The sequence below is a fragment of the Ambystoma mexicanum genome, chromosome 2p (assembly GCF_040938575.1).
Source record: "Ambystoma mexicanum isolate Mex_15411 chromosome 2p, UKY_AmexF1_1, whole genome shotgun sequence".
NCBI classification, from domain to species: domain Eukaryota; kingdom Metazoa; phylum Chordata; class Amphibia; order Caudata; family Ambystomatidae; genus Ambystoma; species Ambystoma mexicanum.
Genome location: NC_090923.1, coordinates 29,485,837 through 29,509,937, shown reverse-complemented (window position 1 = coordinate 29,509,937; position 24,101 = coordinate 29,485,837). Strand labels below are relative to the sequence as shown.

Below are 24,101 nucleotides of genomic sequence, written 5' to 3'. Positions count from 1 at the left end.
TCATCTACATAAGCCAGGTTACCCCTCGCACCCAGGTCGGGCATGGCCTTATGTAGGAAAATATTGAACTCATTACCGGAGTTAAGGTATCCGAAGGGAGTCCGGGTCCATGTGTACTGCTGGCCCCCAAAGGTAAAAGCAGTTTGTATTGGTCCTCCCTGCTGACAGGCACAGTCCAGTATCCATTGGTCAGGTCTATTGCAGTGAATACCTGTGACCCCTGGATCTGGGCCAGCCCTTGGTCAATGTAGGGCAGAGGCCATCGGGAAGTATGGACCCGTTTGTTGAGCTCCCTGAGGTCGGCGCAGAGTCTCCACTGGCCGTTTGGCTTCAATATTCCCAGCACCGGATTATTGAAGGTGCTGTGGACTGGACGGATTATTCCCCGGGACTCAAGGTTCTTAATTATTTCAGTAAGAGACTCCATTGATGCGAGAGGCAAGCGATATTGCTTCACAAACACAGGAGTCATGCCAGGGTCCGTGGGGATTGTTGTTGTGTGGATGTCGGTGCGACCACAGTCATATGAGTCTACCGCAAAGAGATCTTGGAAATCCAAGAAAACTTGTTTCAACTTTTGCTTTTGTTCCAGAGTCACACAAGCATCAGCTAGGTTGACTCTCTCTTCCACCATCTGCCTGAAGCCTGGAAAGACTTCTGGTTTGGCTATCTCCGCGGCCTCCTCCAGCTGGGTGGAGAAGTCCCTGGTCAGAGTGCTGATTTGGACCGGAGGCTTCAGATGGGACAGGCAGCCCTCATGGACCTGGAAAATCACCTCATCCCTCCTGAAGTCACAAGTCACCTCTTCCTTACCATAAGGGCAAGAAGTGTACACCAGGAAGTTCCCCCCATGCCGGGTAAAAATCCTGTCTGGTGTTGTATTGTCATCACTGTCACTGTCAAAGCAGTCCTTGGGGATTGTCCCTAACAGTTCATTACCTAAATCTATGGAAAAATGTCGGTCATCAACCGCCATTCCAATAATGGTGCCTGCGGCTAGAGTAAGACTCTTTAAGTCGCTGTTATCCACCTCTATTGGAATGGTGTCATGTTCTATGTTGACTAATGGAGTTGGGTTTACCCCCAACCCTTGCTATTGGAGAGAAGCATTTAGATGTATGTAAGCATCAGGGATTTTCAAATGTTGTCCTCTTTTAACTTTCACTTCCAGGGAGAATTGTCGGGTCCTTTCTGGGATGGTGACTTCCTCTTTGATCTGAATTTCAACTGCATAAGGTAGCAATTGAGCTGACCTAAATGCTTTTTCTGGATCATCAAAGCCCATGGGATTATCCGCTAATCGGGACCAAGCTTTGAAGTTTATTAGGTCCAAACTAATGGTAAAGCGATTGAGAATGTCACTGCCTAAGTAAAAGGCGGCAGTGACGTCTCGCATGACCCAACAATTATGGACTATGCTCTTGTTGCCAATAGAGATTTTGAGCATACACCTGCTTGGCAGGAGCTGTTTGGAATTAGGTGCTTCCAGGTCCATTTCCCATTTGTCTATCAGTTTCAATGTGGGAATGGCTGGATCCTTTGGGAGTTGGCGAAACATGGCTTCGCTGATGAAGCTCTTACCATTGTTCACGCACACTCGAGCGAGAACAGAGTCCTTCCCATCATTTAACTGAACAGGGATGAACAACTGCTCTCCAATTTGCTGAATATCAGCCAGGCTCTGAGCTGATTTCACATCTTTCTGGACTATAGGAGTGGGAGTTTCTGATTGTGGATTGGTAAAGAATTTCAGGGTGTTTCCTTCCAGTGTGGAATACCACCTTAAACTGGAAGGAAGGTTGATTTTCAGAAATAGAGAGGACCCCCCATCACCAGTCTGTTGTCCTACTGCTATTACTGTCACGTCTGGAATTTGGCTATTCTGGAAGTGGAATTCTACTTGGTCAGATTTTTGTTCAACCATGTGGCAGGTGCCGTTTAAACTAACATGGTTGACACTCTGTTTTAATTTTATTGGTCGGCTAGTCTGGGTCCAGAGGACCTTGTTTACGCAATCTATTAGGGGTGACAACCTTCTCAGGAGGTCATTCCCTAGTAAACAAGGGGTGCCCTCTGGAGTCACAACTATGACCGGGTGTTTCAACTTGTGTCGCCCAATTTTAATGTCCAAGTCTGCCGTCCCCTCGACGGGAATTTCCTTCCCGTCAAAGTTCTGGAGTTGTCCAGGAAGTGAGGTGAGAGGAATTTGGTAATTCCCTCCCCTTCCTGCATTCAGTTCATCAAAGGCCCTTCTGGACAGAAGGGTAGCTTGAGATCCCGTGTCCACCAGTGCCAAAATTGTACCCTGTCCCTGTACTTGTACCGGGGCATAGTATCTTCCCTCCTTCTCCTCAAGGGGGCACAGATAATGCACATTTTTGGACAACTGGTGGGCTAACTTTCTGGTTTTGGACATCGCTAGCGAAGAAATTTGGGCGAAATTCTGTGGAAAGCCTTGGGAATCTGAAAGAAAAAATTGGCAACTGGAGATCAGAGCCATTGTGGGTTCCCCTGGCTCCGGTTCCGGGCCGCCCCCCCCTTTTTGGAGGCAGTCACCAGGATGGGTTTGAACCAGGGGATTTTCTTGCTGTTGGGTCTGGGATGAGATGGTGGGCGGCGGTAGCTCAGTCTCCACATCTCCCCAGTCTGAATTGACATCCCTTGGGACCCATTTTTCTTTGGGAGGAGTTCCCCCATCTCTGAGGTAGAAGATCCTTTTCCCAGGATCCTCTGAGGATCCCTCTCCCTCAAATTGGAAGATCTGTACCTCCTCCTCAAACTGAGTCTGTTTGGGTCTTTTGTTTCTCCTACCCCCCCTCTGCTCCTTTGGAGGCAGACTTTCAGGGGCAAGACATTTTGTTTCCGGTTCCTGGGTTTCCAGGGGCTGTTTACAAGTGAGGAAGGAAGCTTCCTCCAAGGCTTTACACCCCCCTTCCCTTTGTGCCTCCTCCCTGGGAACCGGTGAGTTATCGGGGTGCTGCCCCCGTCATTGTTCTGGAGCACCAGGTCCAGAGTTGGGTGCGTTCTGTGCCGGCATGCCCATCTGAGGGTTCTGCTGCGCCCTCAGTATTTGACCCAGATCCCGTGCCATATTTTGGACCTGGCGCTCTAACTGGGAAACCCGCTCAGGCTGATACGGGGCCCTGTTTTCTCCCCTGGGCTGATCCCGGGAAGGGTAGCTATCCCTTCTTTGGTAGTACCCCTGGTTGGGAAGATTTGGATACCCCTCCACCCTTGGCCTCCCCTCTCCCGGATTAGGTTGTCTGGGCTCAGGGAATTGGGGAAAGAAGGATGGATGATTTTGGGGTTGGAAATTGGGTGGATACCTGGGGAAAAAGTTCTGCCCAGGATTTGGAGAATTTCTGCCCTCCTGTGGGAAGTTGGGAGGGAAGTTCCCTGGGTTAGGTGCTTGGCTGGATCCCCCCCTTGGGCTGGAGGAGTCCACACATAACCCAGGATGGGTCTGTTTCCCTTGTAACAGGGGCTTACATAATCAGGAGAGCGAGGGACCCCATTTGTGGGGCTGCCTCCCTGGCTCCCTGTCTGTGACTGGCCCGAGGACCTTCTGGGCCTAGCATTATTAGGTGCAGGTAGGTTTTTAGGCCCCCCCATCTCAAAATCTAAAACGGGGGTGACTTTTACCTCTGCCACCTTGGCAGCAGCAGGAGTGTTGTTGGCTTTGGGGTTTTTGGGCGCCTTATTTTTATTTTCTATTGGCTTCTGCACCTCATAGATCCGGGTCGCCTGTTCAATGACCCAGTCTAAAGATCTTTTCTCGTGAAAATCCCTCACGAGCTGGGTCATTATGTATTTGGACAAGGCATGGAAAAACGTATTAATAAATTCTCTGCTGTCTGTGCGCACCCTTCTGGTGGTCTGCGCAAAGGCACGTTTCAGTTCTTGCACAAACTCTTGTGGGGCCTGATCCTCCCCACACTGCAAATTGTAGGCTGCCTTGCGAGCCTCTTGGGGATTTCTGTGAACAGAAAAATGTTTTAATATGGCCGCCCTATAGGTGGACCACCTGGAATGATTTTGGTCCTCCAGCCCTGCAAAGAAACTGGAGTACTCTGGGGAGAATGTACATTTTACATATTGGATACAGCTTCGGCTGTCCTTCAAATGAAAAGTCTCCAACATTTGCTCATAGAGCTCCAAGTGTTCCCAAACAGAGTACTTGGCGTTCTTATGATAAGGCGTGATGACACTCCTGATTGCCTTAATCTGTTTCAATGGGTCCTTAATCAAGGCCCTTTTTGCCTTATTGGCCATTTTGGTTCGGGTAACCCTTGTCCATTCGTCCTCTGACTCAGAGGCACTGCTCCCAGAGGTTCCTGTCTGATCTTCCAGGTTTTCCCGGATTCTGCGAGCCTGGGAATGGCTGGCAGAATGTGGGGACCTGGTCTCCTGTGTCCTGTACCGTTCAGAGGAGTCTTCAGATTCCTCTTTGCTGCCAGGATTTGATGGGTACCCCCCCCACTGACCTAACTGGGCAGAGGTTTTCAGGATGCCCTTAATGGGCCTACTCTCCTGGGGTTCCCCACTAAATTGCACTGTGCTTGGGTGCCCATACCCGGATGCCCGCCCCTCCATTCCTGGGTGGTACTGGCCTATGAGCCCCATGCTTCTGGCTGGATAGTAATCTGCCATCCCTGTGGCCCTGTGCTCATGTGCGCCAGGGGACATGGGGGTGGCAGAGTCCAGGGACTGAGAGAAATAAAGGCCTCTGGTACTAGGGCTCCTGGGGTTATGCTCAGGAGTTTCTCTTTCCCAGCGAACCTCATCTCTATCCGCCCCTGCTCCCTGTTGCAGTGCAAGAGCCTGCGCCTTCAGTTCCTCAGTTAAGGCCTTACTAGACTCTATCAGTCTCTCCTGCATCGCTACCTGTTGTTGGAGTCTATCATTGTGCTGGCAGAGAGCCTCATTCTCTCTCTGCGTTTCCTGATTGGTCCTGGAGCACTGGGCCAGTCTTTGCTGCAGGAGGGTTACCTCCTGAGCTGTGTCCCTATTGGCCTGCTCCTTTCTTGCCAGAGCATCCTCCACCTTCCTGGTGTGCTCTAACAAGTTATGGTGTTCTTTTTGGAGGTCACCCAGTCCCTGGAGGGCCAGGTGATTTTCTTCCATTTTCCTTTTTAAGTGGCAGACTTCCTGGCCTAAGGTATCCCTTTCCTGACTAAGAGCCTGCATCTGTGCCGCCAGGTCGTCCCTTTGCCTTTGGAAGGCACCAGCTTTCTGGCGCTCCTGATCAAACTCTGCCTGGGTATCCAGGTCTTTCAGAATCAGTTTATTGCTCTCTGCCTTCTCCCTATCTAGGTGGCTTTGCAGGGTGACTACCTGCTCAGCACATGCCCTATTGAAGTCTAACTGTTGCTCCAGCTTTTTCTGGCTCTGCAGTAGGGAGTCCAAACCTTCTTGGTACTCCTTCTGCAAGGCCAGAAATCTGGTATCCTGGTCCGCCTTTTCCTGTTGCAGCACATCCATATCCTCCTTTATTTTAGTGATGTACCGTCTGCTGTCATTTTCTGACTCCTGGCTCCTGAGCAGCCTCTGCTCAGAAGAGACCAGGTCAGATTGGACCTTCTCTAACGCCATCTGTCGCTTATTCGCCAAATCTTGGCTTTCAGTACATTTATCCTGCATGTCTCCCATATGTAGGTACAGGTATGCCACTATCCTAACCATCTTGTCTTGTTCATCCTTAGCTTTAGGAGCCATGTATAGTTCACTCAGGGCCACATGTAAGGGACCCTGATCTCTCCATATATCTGACCCTGTTTCCGTGATCTGGGGTGCGATTGCTTGCAACCAGACCGTCTGGTCCTGATGAGTCCACTCACCTCTCACAAATAACTTATGTAAGAAGTGCTCTCTGGCTATTTTCATGTCTACTAAGGTCGTCATTCTAGAGATTTGAGTTCCTTCCTGACTTACAGAAGTTTGTATTTTATTTTTGCAAAACAGACCTTTTCCTTAGAGCCTTCCTTTGAGGAGTGCTTTACAGCGTAACACAGCGTGGTGATCCGACCGGATATGTGTATCTGGTCAGCTGGCACGCTGTATTAATCTGCACAAATGGTAGATCTAACCCAAACGTCCCGCTCGAGCCCCCAATTTGTAAGAGGATTCAATTCAACACTACAGCTAAGTCAATGCCTAGTCTGGGATACTGAGTGGAAACCCTTATTGATATATCTTTATGTCCAGTTCATGCGTTCTGGATGACTACCCCTATATAACACCCCTCTCTTGGAATCCCCCTGACCCCACTGAGCCAAGAAGTAGTTCTGTTTTGCAAGTTAAAAGGTTTATTTGAGAATTTAAACAATATATATATATATATCACACTTTATAATAAATTAATAATTGAATATCACACTTAATCTGAGCAGTAATCAATAATGGATAGTCTGGCACTAGCACACTTGTGAATAGGAACAGAAGAATAAGGTGGTAGAGAATGCTTTATATAAGTTCAGATGGACGTAATGTTGAATGAAAATGCAATACAGAAAATACTCAATATGATTTCAACAAAACAATGTAATCACTTTTCTCTGGCAATCCCCTCCCCCCTTTATGCAATGCAAGGAAATGGAAGGAAAGCACACAGTTCTCAGAAATGCAATCAAATGTAATTCAGTTCACCCCAGCAAGCTTAGACTACAGAAGTTGGAAACACAGGCCCAAAATGATTTTATATGTGCTGGCAATGAAGTGAAAAATATGCTAAAATGCTTTTAATTCCCTCTTGAGGTTCAGGGTGAGTGGTATCAAGTTAATATTAGTCCAGGCTCACTCTGGCAATGATTCAGGGATGGTTCTTAAGAGGCAAACGAATCTTTAGCAAGGAAAGCAAAAAAAACTGCTGTTTTCACACGTGGAGAAATTTGCAAATCGCGGCAAATTCGCGAGTGCATTTTTCGCGATTGCGGCATAACTATCGGAATGCGGTTCTAGGTTCGTTGAAGAGCCAAGATTCTAAGCTTTCAGAGGAAAGTTACTGCAAGTCTCTAAGACAAACGGTCACGGAGATATGAGCGATTAAATAAAGGTAGTTTTTTCAGATTTGGAATGTTAAAATTCAAAGTGACAAGTGACAGTTTTGCAAAATGACAAGGTACAACTTCTAGGAGACAGTTCTGGTTAGATTAAAATAGATTGAATTTTATTATTTTAACTAAGAGATTGGTTCTACACAGTTCGGCTAGGTACTCACAATATATTTTTGAAATAAATGGGCCTCGCCACGGATCTGGTCAGGTTTTAGACTGGACTCTGGTCTGGTCTCGGCACTTCACAGTGATCTGGGTCAGCTCTCTGGTTCTGCTAACAGTGGTCTGGGTCAGCTCTGCTCTGCCTCTGGTTTTGGATACTGCTCTGCTTTCTCTGGACCCAGCGCTGATCTGCACGCTGTTAGGTTTGCTGGATGCTGAGGCCCACTGAGAAGAGTTCTCTGTTTGTGGGTTTAGGCCCTTGCTTTGAGTTCTGAATCAAGTTCTTTGGAGTTTTAAAGTCTAAGTGTTGAATCTAGGATCTTCTGGATGTTGTGTGGTCCGGCAGAGCGCGTTGCAGCAAATGGAATTGAATGTCCCTATCTGTCCTGTCTGTCTGCTTTTATGTGTTTTGAAAATGGGTGTGTGTGCAGCATCACTAGGCTCTACCCCTCTCTACCCCTCTCCACTTGTCATTGGCCACTTCATTCTCTTCCCCTTGATTGGGGGAATGAAATGAAGTGTCATCATGATGAGGTCTGTTTCTGGTACAGAGAACCCACCCCTGTCAAATTACACACAATCTATATTTTGACCCAAAAGACATATTTGCACAGGTACACATTTGTTTAAAATTACATGCACCCATCACATATCACAGGAGGTATACCCTGTCGAAATCTGCTCTTCCTGGGAGCTTGCGTTCAGAAATGGCAACATATTTCACTTTTTGGTCAGGTTACCAATATCAGATTCTTACTCAAATTTACCCAAATGTGTGCAAGGCATGCAGGCATTAATTGATAAAGTATCAGACTTTTCACATGCATACATTTTAAGTAATACCCTCTTAACTGCTAGTTTGCCCCCAGATCATGCCACCGGTTCTAAAAACCTCTTAAAATGTGGGCAAAAAAATCACAAGAATTATGGTATCATTTAAATAATTATGACAAGTCCGTACTATGAGTTATTCAGCTTTTTCTAAAACCATATTCTGGCTACAGGGGTGTGGTTTCCCCCCAGCACAAGGTTGAATTTATGGTTTTTCCAGTTCTGCCAAGCCAGCTTGCTCTCACAGGCAGTGCTCCTCCCCTTTCCTTCCAGGAGGAAGCCACTTTTTACGGCCCCCATAATAAAACATTTGCCTGAGTCAGGACAGGGCTTTGTTCAATTTCCTGCAGAGCCCAGGTAATTCAATCAGGGAAGTGTCATATCCCTTTTGGTGGGAGCAGCAAAAGGGCAGCTAGGCCTGGGAACACAGCTGTTGTGCAAGTCTCATCTCCTGTCGTGGGTAGCTGGTGGGCAGAATTCAGTTCCTTAAGCCAGGCCCCAGCTAATGTCACTTTTTGTTACCCAGTTTAAGTCAAGACAATGTTTACATATGCAGCTAGAATGCTGATTCTAAGTTCAAACTATGGCATTTCAACAGTGACAACCTATGTGCCACTCAAAAGTAGGTCACTCAGTTAATTTAAACATTTTCGATTTTTGGTAGTTTTAAATCCAGTTTCAGTTAGGCTGCTGCAGACCTGCAGAGCTCAGCCAGTCTTGTCATGAACATTCAAGTCACTTCAGAATATAACTTTAGATTGTATCCACCTCTCAGTAAGTCTTTCTTTGGCATGCTTTGGGTTCATTTATTCAGTTTTACACCAAAAAAAAATCTGGTGGTTTTAAAACGCCGGCTTTCTGATAGTGGTGAGTACTGGTAATGCACCCATTTTTGGGATTTAAGAAAATGAATTCCCCAAAATTCTAGGTTGCTTTTGGCAATCAGCATTGCCATTCCCAATGGTTTCAGGCTACTGTGTGGGTAGTCCAATGGTGGTTTTAGGCAGTGCCCTTCTGTGCCCATAACATCGGCAAAAATGGGTGGCAGCCTATTCTTCATGCCTTTCCCTGGGCATTTTCTGGGAAGTTCTGGCCATCATGATGTTTTCAATGCCAGTACTGCACAGTTTTTGAGGTAGGGCTCGGATGTATGGGTAAAAACATCCCACATGAGGTATTTCATTAGTGAAAGATTCGGTAAATGGTAATACAAAAACACTTGGTCAACGCTACAATGGTCTTAAAAATTCTAAAAAAACAAAAATATCAAGCACAACTCCCAGTGGATCATACCTGTCTTGAAGACATATGATAAAAGATCTAAGAAAATAAAAAGGTCAAAAGTCTGTAACCAAAAATATGTAATTGTGTAGCATCTTATTAATATTTTTTTTAGTGTGGGTGTGGAGTAAATTCCTCTGAAGAGAAGGACCACTAAAAAAGTGAAAAATGATTTTCCAAAATCAATAAAAATGAAGATGTATGTGTATCCCAACGAAATGTTATGAACATGAAGTTCACTGTCTCCAGAGTCTTACTATCTATATGCTTCAGCAGCAGCAAGCCATGTGTCTGCATAACTCGTGGCTAGAAGCGAAAAGCTTAGAAACAGGGGGATGCACCCTAATAAGGCTTCCTGAATAAACATCCAGATGGAGACTAATTACAGAATCTTCACCTAATCTAGATAACTTTGATGCGAGCGAGCGAAAGCACGCGGGACGTTTGGAAACAAGGGGGGTGGACCCTGATAAGGCATCGTGGAGAAAAACCCTTAAAATGAGCCTTGACCTAATCTTGCAAACCTTGATGACTTGGGGACAAATATAGGAATATTGAATGTGGAGACAAAATGGAGATGTCACATGAGGAAGAATAGTTCTGGTTACATATGGATATAGAAACCCATAGTTTGCCTTGACAAAGACCAGTATGGTCGAAACACATTGCCGGGGCATTTAATGATTTTTGGATGTCAGGATAGGAATGCTTATTACTTTATTAATTCTCTTGGACTTAATTCAACAGTGACAAGAGCCAGTTTAGTCACTACTGGACTATAATCAATAACAAATTATGATTTATCTGCATGATAATCACTCATTGATTTAACTTTCTCAAGACTAAGGATTTTGGTATTTCATACATAGATATATGTAAATGTGTATAGGATTATCTCATGAAATAATTATATTTCAAATAAACAAGGTCACATACTTTGACCTAAGTGTTTAAATAAATCCTTCTGCTTCTTATTCTTTCCTCTCCCCTTTTCATTTTCTTTCTTCCATTTTATAAGGAGTGCTTATGATGACACGGGTTACCTGGGTTAGAATCATACATTTTATTAAAAGAAGGGACAAAGTATACATGTGAATTGCAATTAACCTTGATTCAACTACAATTGTAACAAACTAATAACTATCAAATATTTTTCCTTTTGTTCTCCTCTCTTTTTGAGAAATGAATGAAAAATTATGTGATTTGTAATTTCAAATCAGGAATTGTTGTGCATTTTTGACATGTCTTTGATAGGGATTTGAAATATTTTTTTCAATCCTAGAAAAGTGCCTTGCAAGAAACACATGTCAGCTAATTGCTACTTTAAGATTTTAATTTCTTTTAAAACTGTTTTTTGTTTAATCTGTTTATTGTTTTTTCTCAATACAATGAATATTTTAATTTTGACACTGTCTTTGCTGTTGTGTCTGACTCCAATGGGTGCAGGACCTTTGAGAATTGGGCTACACCTTTCGTTGACACAAGGGAGGCGATGCGCTAATCCATCTCCTCACTTGTGCCAAAATAAGGTCTTTGAATATGGCCCGGATAAATGATTGGGTACTCCCTAATTATTGTTAACAGGGGAACAATCATTTGGTAAGGGAGATTATTGACATATATTAAGAACAAGTAACAAATTGACTGCCCCTCTCTAACTGTCCTGTATGTACAACAGGATAAGGTGTGGAGGGACTACCTTATTGGTAGGTAGATCCAACACCTGGGCGAGGGCAATTATTTGAGCACTAGGTTTTTCATACAGAATACATTTCTCTTTAATAATTCTTCATAAAAGCATGTTAAAAAAACATTTCAACATTAGATCTTTTGATCACCATTCATACCATTCATACGACAAGAATTTATACAATAATGGGGGTACATCAACATTTGAATCTTCTTCAAGCATAACAGTTAATCATATATGCATAGATGACATAAGAAAAATGTATTAGATTTCTCTTTTCCGTCGACATATGTTTCGGCCTTTAGGAGTGTACCACCTTTGTCTGGGGTGGTCACTGATTATAGTGTTGTGCCATCTTCAGGACATAGATTAATGATTGTGGAAGGTTTGTTTCATTCCCCATTAAAAGATTCAATGATCTGTTGTCCATATGCTGTAATTTAGGACATCTGAGCTTTGATTACTGGGTATTTCAATAATAGCATCCAGTATCCCGTTCCAGAAGTTGACGTATCAGGCTGTGTCCTTGTTTGGGAATTTTAATGAGTGAGGTGAAAACACCACTGGACATCCTTTGAGTTGGAGTGGCAATTGGCAAATAATTGCTGTAGTGGTGTCTGTTGTCTTTGTCGTGGCAAAAACGCACCAGCCTGTGTACAGAGAGAAACCCTTCCAGACTTCTAAAGAGAAACTGGAGGAGTTTGTCTTCAAGGCCTGGGAAGGGCGATGGTCTGTTTTGCCATATGAACTGCTACCTGAATGGCTGAAGGACACCGATTTCCTGCTTAATGGCCATCGCCCCCCTTTGTCCTCTTTTCAGGCCTGCTTCTTACGCATTTTCCGACTACACACAGAGACATTCAATATCTGGACACATCTGATCAGATTCCTGTTTTTCCTGTGCAGTGGCCTGGCCTACATGTTCAGTCCCAACGCGACTTTGTGTCCCCGCTCCATAAGAAAGTGGTGCTTGGCCTCTTTTTTCGTGGGCGCCATCCTCTGCCTGTGCTTCTCCTGGATCTTCCACACTGAGTACTGTCACTCCAAGGAGGTGACCCTGATGTTCTCAAAGTTGGATTACTGTGGAATCGCATTCCTGATCATGGGGAGCTTCGTGCCGTGGATCTACTACTCTTTCTACTGCTCCCCGCGGGCCCAACTCATGCACCTGATGACCATCATGATGCTGGGCCTCACCTCCATTGCTATATCCCAGTGGGACTGGTTTGTCACCACACCGCACAATGTTGTGCACATAGGTGTCTTCCTGGGTCTGGGCCTAAGTGGTATCATCCCGTTTCTTCTCTTCCTGATGATCTCTGGAGGTTTCATGGAGGCAGCCGTAACTGGCCTGCTTGGTGGGATTGTCCTCATGGCTGTCCTGTACATCTTGGGGGGACTCTTGTATGCCTGTTGCATCCCTGAGCGCTTCTTTCCTGGCAAGTGTGACATATGGTTCCATTCCCACCAGATCTTCCACGTGCTTGTTGTGGTGGCGGCCATTGTTCACCTGCACGGCATCTCGCAGATGCAGGCGTTACACTCTTCCAGCGGCGGAGCTTGCAGTCTGACAAATGAGGTTGAGCACAACGAATCACCCCGATCACCTTTGCCTACACCTACTGATTGAGGCCTACTCTGCAGGTGTGGTGCTCCTGAAACATGGGAAACATACATGGGCACCAGTGGGAGAGCACATGGGACTCTTTCCTTGAATAAAATATTATTTGATGCCTCTCACCATTGCTTGAATTGAAAGACTGCAGAATGTGGTACTCTGGACAGCACAGATTGTTCTGGATTTCAAGGCAACTTTGAATGAGCACAGCTAATCCTAGGCGTAAAATGTCCACCTACAGTTCCTTTGTCACTAGTACCCTGCAAACTAATTTCAAGAGTCCAGAAATCCAAAATGGGTTCTCTACATACTTTGCATCTTGGCACAGATACTCCAAAGAAGTGGCTGACTGGAAGCTGTACCCAAGCAGTTCAAACAGTCATTGGGTAACAGGAATAGGTCATGTTCTAGTTAGGTATGTGGGATTCTATCGAGTGTCTGGGAGGTGATAGGGAACATATCTGCTTTATGATTTTGCCACAATGCTCTTCTGTGAATATATCACATTACCACTCTGTGATTTCCCCACAAGGCCGCTTGGTGGTTTTCACAGTATATTTCTTTTTTAAATGTTATCATTGCTGCTGTTTAACTACCTTACAGTGCTGCTCTCATTTGTTCAAAGAGCGACTTTGAAGGATAACTGCAGTGTTGGCTTTTGAATTCCCAACAGTGGTGCTCTATCTCTATTAAACCACCACTCTATTTAAAGAAAAAAACACAAAAAACAGTTTAAGGTTCTTTCTATCCCATGGGTCAGACATGTGGTGCAATCAATCAATTCATGAATACATGTATTAGTTCAACAAGCAATAGATTTTTTCAAATAATGGAATTTTAAAAACACTTTTTTTCTTCATAGAACATGCAACTGTTAAAAAAGGGATGCATTTTTAGACCCGAGGCGCGTTTGAGGAAGAGTCATGCAATAATGCAACTGGTTCACGCCTATCTGCCCATTTCTCTTCCTGGTCATCCATGCTTGCCAAATGAAATGAGCCGCTACTAACACAACCTCATCATTAGCTGAGCTCGAGGCCACGCCATTGCTTCATGAGTACACCTGATCCCAGTCTTTTGTAGCATTTCTTCCAGCCATTGTTTCCGAGTGGCCAAGCAACGTGGTTGTAGCTGTAGACAAATATCACATATCAGGTTCTAGCGATGAAATCCAAAGAACTCAGAAAGCCATCATTTAGACATGGATATTCTTCATGAAGCGAAGGCTCAGGCACATTGGAGTTATGAACTAACAGAGAACTCAAAGCTGTATCAATTCACCAAGAGCCTCGGCCATATTTAATAAGTCTTCACTAGCTTACACTTAACTGTCTGGCATAGGGGGAAAATGACTTGATTGAGAAGTCCTTTGTCCATTTCCTAACATTACAGAACTCCGGATTAATTTCCTCTTTTTCTGTCTTGTGTGTAACGACATAATGGCCCAAACATTAATTTTAATATTGAAAACATATCATAAAGGACATTGTTGGTCAGGTCTATTGTTTTATTATCTGCACAATGCCCAGGTCTTATCTGGGCCTTATTGCAATATTTAAGCATGGGACTTCCTAGGAAAAGGAAACCTCAACAAATTGCATGATTGTATCATTACATGATTTAAATTGTCTTAATTAGTGGATGCATTTAACTGCAGGTCCTAGGGTTGTATTACAGATGAACTACGAAACTTGTTTTTATTCTGCAAAGATGTTGTAATCTCTTTTAACCTTTTCCCAATGATACATATGCTGTTTATTCACCATGCAACTATTGTGCTTTCTGCACCTTTTTGTTCATTTGCAACAAATACATAAGGTATATTTTTCACAGTTTTAGAATTTTTGCATTTTGATCTGAAATACATTTTTATTGTGGTCAGAGTTTGAGGCCATATATTTTAAGGATTGTTTATATCCAAGATAGATGTGATGTCCATGGAGGTTCAAGACTCTTTGTCATGAACTACAGAACACGCCCCTTTTGGACTTCCTGGTCCTTGTCTCAATGGGGCTTACACTCCCTTGTACTTCCAACATGGCCGTCCACTGTGAAACATCTTCCTTGCTCTATACCTTGGACGTTGCGTGTTCTATTTATAGACCACGCGTCCCGCGGCTCCACGCGTCTCAATGCTATTGCGAAGTAGCGACCAGACGTGTGCGCCGTAGCTCGCGGTATTGTTTTCCTTGCTTCTTCCAGCCATCCTCATTCCTAGTCCCTTTCCTTCCTTTCTTGATTCCTGGACTCGTGTGCTAGTAAATTTCCCGGATTCCTGGATCCTTGCATCCCGGGAACTTTGAACGCACGCTGGAGTCGGAAGAGACTTGTGCAGCCTTATTCAAGACCCGATCCGTTCGCAAGAAGGCATCGACCAAGAAATCCAGCAAAGATCGAACTCACGTGAGAAGGGGGGAACTCCTTGACAGTTTGAGAAGCCACCCGACCGAACTCGATATGGACATGGAAGCGGCCGTCCAGGACCTGATGCGTGGCATGCAAGAGCTATTAACCGAGCTGCAGAATCTAAAGGTGGAAAACGCTGCTCTCAAACAATTAGTTCTATCCCGTGATTCTGCCACAAAACAAAGTGTGTTGCTGGGCGGCATAGTGGACAAATACGATGGGTCGGCAAAAACCCTTTGCGGATTCCTGGATTCATGTTTGGTCCACTTTACTTTTAAGCCCTACTACTTTTCAACTCCCTGGGCTAAGGTGGGGTTCATAATTTCCCACCTTTCAGGAAACGCCTTAACCTGGGCTACGCCCCTCGTTAATTCCGGCGATACTCTCCTAGATGACTATGATGGCTTCATACAAGCCCTTAAAACCATGTTTGACCATCCAGAGCAGGTCTATAGTGCCCAGGAACGCCTGTTAGACTTTCAGCAAGGATCCCAGGATATGCTCACCTATGTTACCCAATTCAAGCAATTAGTCAAGGAAGCTGATTGGTCCCCTGAGGGGAGTTTTACCCTTTTCAGGAGAGGACTGAATGAGGAAATTAAGGATGAGTTGGCCAGAGTGGCTCGCCCAAACTCATTCCAGGCACTAATGGACCTTGCCATGCAAATAGATTTCCGTATCCAGGAAAGGAAGGCAGAGAAGAAGAAATCCAGAGGTAATCCTCTGAAGCTGTCCTTTGAGAGTACCACCAAGACGGACACAAACCCAGGCTCAGTCTCTGAACTAGAACCCATGCAGATAGGAGCCTTCCATGGACCTATATCCCCGCAAGAAAGGATGAGAAGGATTCATACGGGGTTGTGCATGTATTGTGCCTTAGACAAACACTTGGTTAGGGAGTGTCCTCTAGCCCCTACTCGGCGTTCAGGAAACGCCAGCTCCCGATCCTAAATGGAGCAGAGCTTTCGGAGAGAGATGTTTGCTCCACATCAATTCCATCCTTGAACTCTCCTGGACAAAACAATTTGGTGATACTACAGGCCTTCCTGTCGCCCTCAAAGAATAAGACCTATCCCATTCTGGCCTTGGTAGACTGCGGAGCTATGGGAATTTTCATTGATCAAGACTGGGTTGTTAGTCATCATATTCTGTACAAGACACGAAGCACCATGCAGCCGGTGGAAGCAATCGACGGAAGACCCCTCACTTTATGACCCATAAACCTGCAGACAAAAGAGATCCAGCTTTCCATAAACCATCACCAAGAGCGGATTACATTCGACATCATTAAGTCAGCTCATTACTCCATGGTATTGGGTATGCCCTGGTTACAGAAGCACAATCCGTATATCAATTGGACAGCAGGATCACTATTACTAGGCTCAGAGTTTTGTATGTCCCACTGTCTATTCCTGGATCCCTCCTCAACACCCCCTAAAGAACCACTAAGAGACCAGCAAACACCACTCATGGTTTCCAATATCTTACAAGTCCCAGAGGCCTATCAGGGATATGCTGGTGTATTTTCAACTGCCATAGTCTAGGCCTTACCCCGTCCCAGACCTGAAGACTGTGCCATAGATACAGATCCCTCAGCAGTGGTTCCCTTCGGCAGAATGTTCATCCTTTCCGAACCAGAGAAAAAGGCCCTCCGAGAATACCTGCATACCAACCTTGAAAACGGCACCATAAGACCCTCAAAATCTCCAGCGGGTGCTTCGTTGTTCTTTGTTCCCAAGAAGGACACCAAGGAACTCAGACCTCGCCTCGACTATCGTGGCTTAAATCAATGCACCCTCAAAGATCGGTACCCACTGCCCCTGATCTCGGATATCCTGGAAGCTGTGAGAGGCGCCGTAATATTCACGAAGTTGGATCTCCGGGTGTCTATCGTTTGATCCGTGTCCGGGAAGGAGACGAATGGAAAACAGCCTTTAGAACACCCTTTGGTTACTATGAATATCTAGTCATGGGCTTTGGACTAGCTAATGCCCCCGCAGTTTTTCAACGTTTTATGGATAGGGTGTTTTCTGACATGTTATTCCTCTTCGTCATTGTATATCTGGATGACATATTGATCTTTTCCAAGGATCCTGTAAAGCATGAAGAACATGTAAAGGCAGTATTACAACGACTCCGTGAACACAAACATTTAGCCAAACCCGAAAAATGCTTGTTTCACGTTACTTCTGTTCACTACCTAGGATTCATCCTTAGCCCAGAAGGAATTGGTATGGACCCTTCAAAGGTAAAGGCCATACTGGCATGGCCCGCTCCCACGTCCGTGAAACAAGTTCAATCCTTCCTGGGGCTTGCCAACTTCTACCGGAAGTTCATTTCTACCTTTTCCGAGATCGTTCAGCCGATCGTTGCCCTCTTGAAGAAAGACACCCCCTTTATCTGGTCTACACCGCAAGATAAGGCATTCCAACGTTTAAAGACAGAGTTCATGCAAGCCCCCATCTTGACCCAACCCGACATAAATCGGCCATTCCTAGTGGAAACGGATGCCTCTAACTACGCCATAGGAGCGGTCTTGAAGCAGGAACTTGAGGATAAACTGTAACACCCCATTGCTTACCTCTCACGAACCCTGACTCCCAGTGAGGCACATTACTCCGCCCTGGAAAAGGAACTCTTAGCCATCCGCCAAGCCTTCACTGAATGGTGACATCTACTTCTGGGTGCTAGATATCCAGTTCAGGTCAGCACGGACCATCGGAATCTTCAAATTCTACAGTCGTTGGAGTGCAGGAACAGTCGTCAGGCGCGTTGGGCCTACTTCTTTGCCCAGTACCAATTCCAAATCACTCATGTTCCCGGATCACATAACATGATTGCTGACGCCTTATCTCGACGTCCTGACTATGTAACTACTGAAGGCCGGGCCTATCCTAAGATGTTTCCCCACACGATCTTTGTTGCTCACGCAGTCAACCTCCTGGAAGAAATTTGAGTGCAAACACAATCCTCTGACCTCTGGAAGGCTATTTCAAGGAAGAATCCATGGAACCTAAGAGTTAAGGAAGGATATTTATTCAAGGACAATGCACTGGTCATTCCTACACAGAAATTACAACAAAGAATAATAAACCTCTGTAATGATACCCTTCACTCCGGACATCGTGGCATGACCAACACCCTCCGTCTCATACAAAGACAGTTTTGGTGGCCTGGAATGAAGACCAACGTGCAGCAGTACATCAAGGCTTGTACTATCTGCAGTCAAAATAAACATGATAACAAGAGACCGGCGGGTCTTCCACTGCAACCTACACTGCCAACAAGGCCATGGGAATTCATTGCTACAGACTTCATTGTGGAATTACCACCTTCCCGAGGATACACGACCATCATGGTTACCATAGACTTTTTCACTCATATGGCTCATTTTACACCCCTGTGTAAGCTACCATCCTCGTCCGTGCTTGCTGGAATCTTCCTGGAACACATATTCCGTTTACATGGACTTCCTTCCAAGATCATATCTGATCGAGGACCTCAGTACATCTCTCAATTCTGGAAACATCTCTGTCGCATTTTGGGAATCCAACGCGCCCTCTCATCTGGTTATCATCCCCAAACCAACAGAGCCACAGAACATGCTAATCAGACCCTGGAGCAGTATCTTCGATGTTTCGCCACCAGGGTTCAGGATGACTGGTCGCTCCTGATACCCGTGGCTGAATTCGCCTACAACAATTCCGATCATTCAGCACTTAAGACCAGTCCCTTTTATTGTAGCCAAGGTTTCCATCCATCGGTTCTACCCTCTGTTCTCCCTCATCCTACACCAGTACCTACTGTCGACTCCTGGATAGAAACCCTCATCAACGTACACCAGGAGGCCAAAGAAAACTTAGAGAGGGCCAGAACACAGACTAAGAGGTATGCAGATTCCAAAAGAAGACCAGGTCCTTCTTGTGCAATTGGTGATCAAGTCTGGTTGTCCTCGAAATTACTACCCCGACATCTACGGCCAAACAAGTTGGCCCCTCAGTACTATGGTCCATTTCCCATCAAGGAAGTTATCAATCCAGTTTCATACCGGATTAGACTACCAGACTCCTGGAAGAAATTTCACCCAGTATTTCACACATCCTTATTAAAACCCTACACCCAAATCCTCCCGGAAATCCTGCCGACCTCCTCCTCTGCTGGACGACAACCAATTGGAATACAAAGTATCCCGAATATGTGACTCCAGGTATAAATGGGGTCAGCTTCAATACCTGGTTGAATGGAAAGGATATCCTCCTAATGAAAGAACCTGGGAACCACTTTCTAATCTCAAGGCCCCTCGACTGCTCAGAAGATTTCACCTTATACACCCGGGCAAACCCAGAGGAACGGGTCTTCGGAGGAGGCATGCTGTCATGAACTACAGAACATGCCACTTTTGGACTTCCTGGTCCTTGTCTCAATAGGGCTTACACTCCCTTGTACTTCCAACATGGCCGTCCACTGTGAAACACCTTCCTCGCTCTAAACCTTGGACGTAGCGTGTTCTATTTATAGACCACGCCTCCCGCGGCTCCGCGCGTCTCAATGCTATTGCGAAGTAGCGACCAGATGTGTGCTCCGTAGCTCGCTGTATTTTATTCCTTGCTTCTTCCAGCCATCCCCATTCCTAGTCCCTTTCCTTCCTTTCTTGATTCCTGGACTCGTGTGCTAGTAAATTTCCCGGATTCCTGGATCCTTGCATCCCGGAACTTTAAACGCACGCTGGAGTCGGAAGAGACTCGTGCAGCCTTATTCAAGACTCGATCTGTCCACAAGAAGGCATTGATCAAGAAATCCAGCAACGATCGAACTCAGGTGAGAAGGGGGGAACTCCTTGACACTCTTGGGGCGTTGACAGAGAAGGCCTATCATCTGGGGTTTTCTTTCCCATACCTGCAAGTTCAAGTCTGCACATGTCCTTAGTTCTGGTGGATCGTAGGCCTCCAGAGATGCTGAGTTTCTCAGAGAGGTCGGTTGGGGCCTTCGGAGTGACAGCCTTGTAGATGATGAAGCAGGATTTGAAGATGATAAAGACTAGCAGTAGGAGCCAGTGCAGTTCGATGAGGGTCTGTGTGATGTGGTCCAATTATCTGTCCGATTTCCCTTGGTAAGTCATGCTGCAGGATGCAGGACACATTTCAGTGGAGCCAAGCTAGTTCCAAAAGGCCTTCCAAAATTGCACTGCCACCATCCAGGTGGGAGAGGATCAAGGCTTGGACATCAGATCTGAAGTTGTTTTCTAGGATGAAGGGCTTTATTTTCCATAGGAGAGAAAGTTGGTACCACGCTGTTTGTGTCTTCCTTGTTATGTGCAGTGTGAAGGAGAGGTGACTCTCGATGTCAAACCCAATGGACTTGGAACAGGTGTCAAGCTGGGGTGTGAAGACCTAGAGGTGCGCAGCAGAGAGCCAGGTCTGAATGTCCAGGTGCTCAATGTTGTTGGTCAGCAGTCAGAATTCAGTCTTGGAAGAGTTGAAATTCAGATAAGCACTGGACATCCACGATTTGATCAATGTGACGCAAGCCTTGAGTCTGTGGATTTACATGCTAGAGGATATCTTCTGGTAGATCTGCGTGTAATAAGCAGCGCTCAGATACCTGAGGGTTCGTAGCGCTATATAAATGCGAAATTATTATTATTATTATTATTATTATTATTATTATTATTATTATTATTATTAACTGCGTATTGGTGGATGTTGTGTGGAGCAAGGAGGGTTCCAAGCGGTTCCATGCAAAGATTGAAGATCATGAGGGAGAGGGTGGATGTTTGTGGGACTCATCAGGAGATGGGTAGAGTTGGTGATCTGGAGAAATCCATTTGCAAAAACTGTTGTCATTGACCATATGGGGCACAGCTAATAGACTGCATTGCATAAGGAGAGATAACAGCTTAGAGTAATGTGTGGATGTGAGCAATTAAGTCAGGAAGAGAAGAGCCGACTCAGTTAAATTACCAAGATTAAAGAGAGGAGAAAATAATTGAACTCTACAGTGGAACAATGTTGATTTTAAGACACCCACCACAGACGTTCTGAGAAGTTAGGAAGGATATATCTGGCAGACAAATTATTAGACCTTGAGCACTCACCCCACAGAACAGTCATTCCAAACTGCAGGGGAACAATGTGTTCAGTGGAGAAAGGCCACAGCATAGCTTACAGGACTTGGACCTCTGCCCTGTGGTCCAAGACTTGCGCCAGCTACCCCACCTCCACTCTGATGTGACCACTGGTGAGCTTCCTGGCTGCTCAGTCTTTACTCTGCTCGCAGAGGAGAGCCACTCACCCAAGATGCACTCCCCGGGGTGCATACCCTCATGTCAACATGGTCCCAAGGTGGCTGGAAGCTAATTGCTTGAAACAACAGCTCAGGCCATCCAACCCTAGACAGACCAAGTGTGCCAAGTCACCTGTGGAGTCTGGGGTGGCTCGCGGGGCAGGCCAACCTGCGGTCTGTGTGCAAGACTGCTGGGTCCTCGGAGAGCCAAGGTTTTGTCTGGGCCAACAGGGTGCCTTCAGAAGACCGGCTCTGATGGTACATCTCATGAGGATTGGCCCTAGGTCCGTCTTGGTAGGGATGCAGGTGTCTCAGGACAGAGCATGGGTGAGACAGTGAGCCCCAATTGGAGTGCAGATAGAAGCCATAAACACTGTCTGCAGTAATCCGGGGGAAGGTGACTAAGCATTCTTGTGATCTCTACCCTGGGTGACAGAGGGGGAGGTGTGGGCAAAGTTATCCAGCCTCCTTATAGACCCAACTGGAGTAAAATGTAAAATTAACATCCATCCATACTTCCAGAGCAGGCCGGACATCTGATCCAAGCATTCATTCCTATGGGCAACTACCCAATGGCCAGGCTCAGAGACCAGCCATCTGGTAGTGACATACATTACAATGGGCCTGGGTGGGAAGGGCTCCTGGCCCCCTGCTAAAGGAATGGCAGACCCCCAGGATGTTGTGCTGGGTTGGGGGGTCCCCTGGGTGGGGTGGGAAAGCTCTAAACACATTAGAGTTGCACAGTGCTGTGAGATCCTCTCAGGACTCACAGTGGCCACCCCTGGGTAGAGAAGTGGGGTGGCCGTGCCATGGTAGCTGTTCACTCAGGGCCAGCACAGGGGCTGGACTGGGGTGCAGCAGACAGAGATGCCAACGCATTAGAGCTTAGCCCTCAAGAGAAGGCCAGGACCCCTCCTGGGCCTAGTGGTGACCGTTGCTGGGCAGGGTGGCAGCCGTCCCATGCCCTCTGCCCGGGATGTTTTAAAACTTTGCCCTCTGAATAGGGCCTGAGCACAGGAGGACTGCTGCTGGGTTAGGGGGCCACCACCCCACATGAGAGTCTGGCACCCAAGGACAGGGGAGACACTCCCCGCTGTCCAGGGCTCTGTACTCAAGACGTTAGAGTTTTGCCCTCCAAAGAGGCAGTACACCACTGGAAGTGCACAGGGATCGCCCTTGGGCAGGGGAGGCTGCCTTACAATGAATGCTGGTGCCCAAGGGCAGAGGCTCTAACCAGTCTGCGCTAGAGCTTTGCCTTCTGGAGAAGGCTGGTACCCCTGCCGGTGTGCACAAGAAACGCAGCTAGGCTATGGGCTGCAGGCATGACCGGGGACCCTGCCGGACCAATACTGTGCAGAAGGAGCGCCGCTGGGTGTGGTGATTGCTGATCCACATAGGATACTGCAGGGCTGGGGCCCCATGCTAGGGCACAGGAGGATCGCCGCTGGGAGAGGGGATTGCTGGCCCACATAGGATATTGTCCCATGCAGAGCTCCAGCCTGGATGGCTTAGAGCTTTGTACTCAGGAAGGACTGGGGCCCCATGTTAGGGCACAGGAGGACCGCTGCTGGATAGTGGGTTGGTCACCTCATGTGGGAGGCTTGCGTTGAAGGGAATCACCCCTAACCATCCAGAGATCTGTCCGGGTTGCGTTCGAGCTTTGCCTCTGGAGAGGGCCTGTGATCCAGTGGTTGCACGCAAGGATCGCTGCTGGGTTAATGGGGGAGCCGCCAGGGCTCTGGCCTCGACACCTCAGTGCTCTGTTCTCGGGGGTGAGCCAACACCATTGGCAGGGTAATTGTGCACCGCTGCTGGTTAGTGTGGATTCCACCCTGCATAGCATGCTGGTGCGCAAGGGTGTGGGGGGTTTATGGCTGGACCTAGTTAGAGCTTTGCCCTCCACTGATGGCCGGGGAACCCACCTGGGTTCATAAGGAGCACCGCTGAGTTTAACATGGCTGCAAAGATGCCTACTTCCATGCGTGATTCCTTAATCAAATTTCCCCACTGCATGCTGTCACTTTTAGCCCCATCCTTACAATGGGAAAAACAAAACTACAAGTTCCAGCATGAAATTGAAAACAAAAATCAGGACTTACTCGAAGTGTCATGCATGGAACTGGGAACCCTGGCAGCTATGCACCCAATGTCTCAGACTTTCTGATTGGGTTGGAACTGTTGGGCCCCCAAACTATTAAATGAATTGCACTTTGAAATACCTCCGTCTATCGTATTGACTCAATATAAATCACTCTTCAAAGAGTTTTTGTTTTTAACTTTCCCATAGTTTATCAATTGTACTTCTTAATAAAGATTACCCTTGCTTTCTGCGCAGGGAGTATTAATTCTATTAAAGACTAGGAGGCGAGCATGATGCTTCAACTTCATTTATTACTACTCCTCAGCAGTTTCAACAAACCAACAACAAATACTGTAAAAAAGTCCCAAAGTGACTTTTTCTTTTCTGAACTACAATCCCCATAGTCTTTGTAGTCCTTCTCCATCCTTGCTCAGCTATGACCACATCCTGTCCCTGAGCTCCTCCTCTCTTTTACATGCTCTGAACTCTCACTTAAACTCCACACTATGGGGGTCATTACGAGTTTGGCGGTAGCCATGGCGCTATATATGGCTGCCTCCAAACCCGGGTCCGGTGTCACTGCATGGGGATTTACCGGGTCATTCCAACCTTGGAGGACCCGGTAAGTCCCCATTCAGTAAACCATTTGCCGTTCCCATTTGAGCCCCCATAGGGCTCAATGCGAATGGGGAAGGAACA

General features: G+C 46.3%; 1 protein-coding gene and 1 pseudogene across 1 annotated transcript in view; both read left to right on the top strand.

The window, feature by feature from the left end:
• LOC138567696 (adiponectin receptor protein 2 pseudogene) overlaps positions 1-12,646 on the top strand; it is an 86,870-nt pseudogene extending 74,224 nt beyond the window's left edge.
• Positions 1-24,101, top strand: part of LOC138566161 (amine sulfotransferase-like) — a 974,685-nt gene that overhangs the window by 15,188 nt on the left and 935,396 nt on the right. The window lies entirely within an intron of this gene.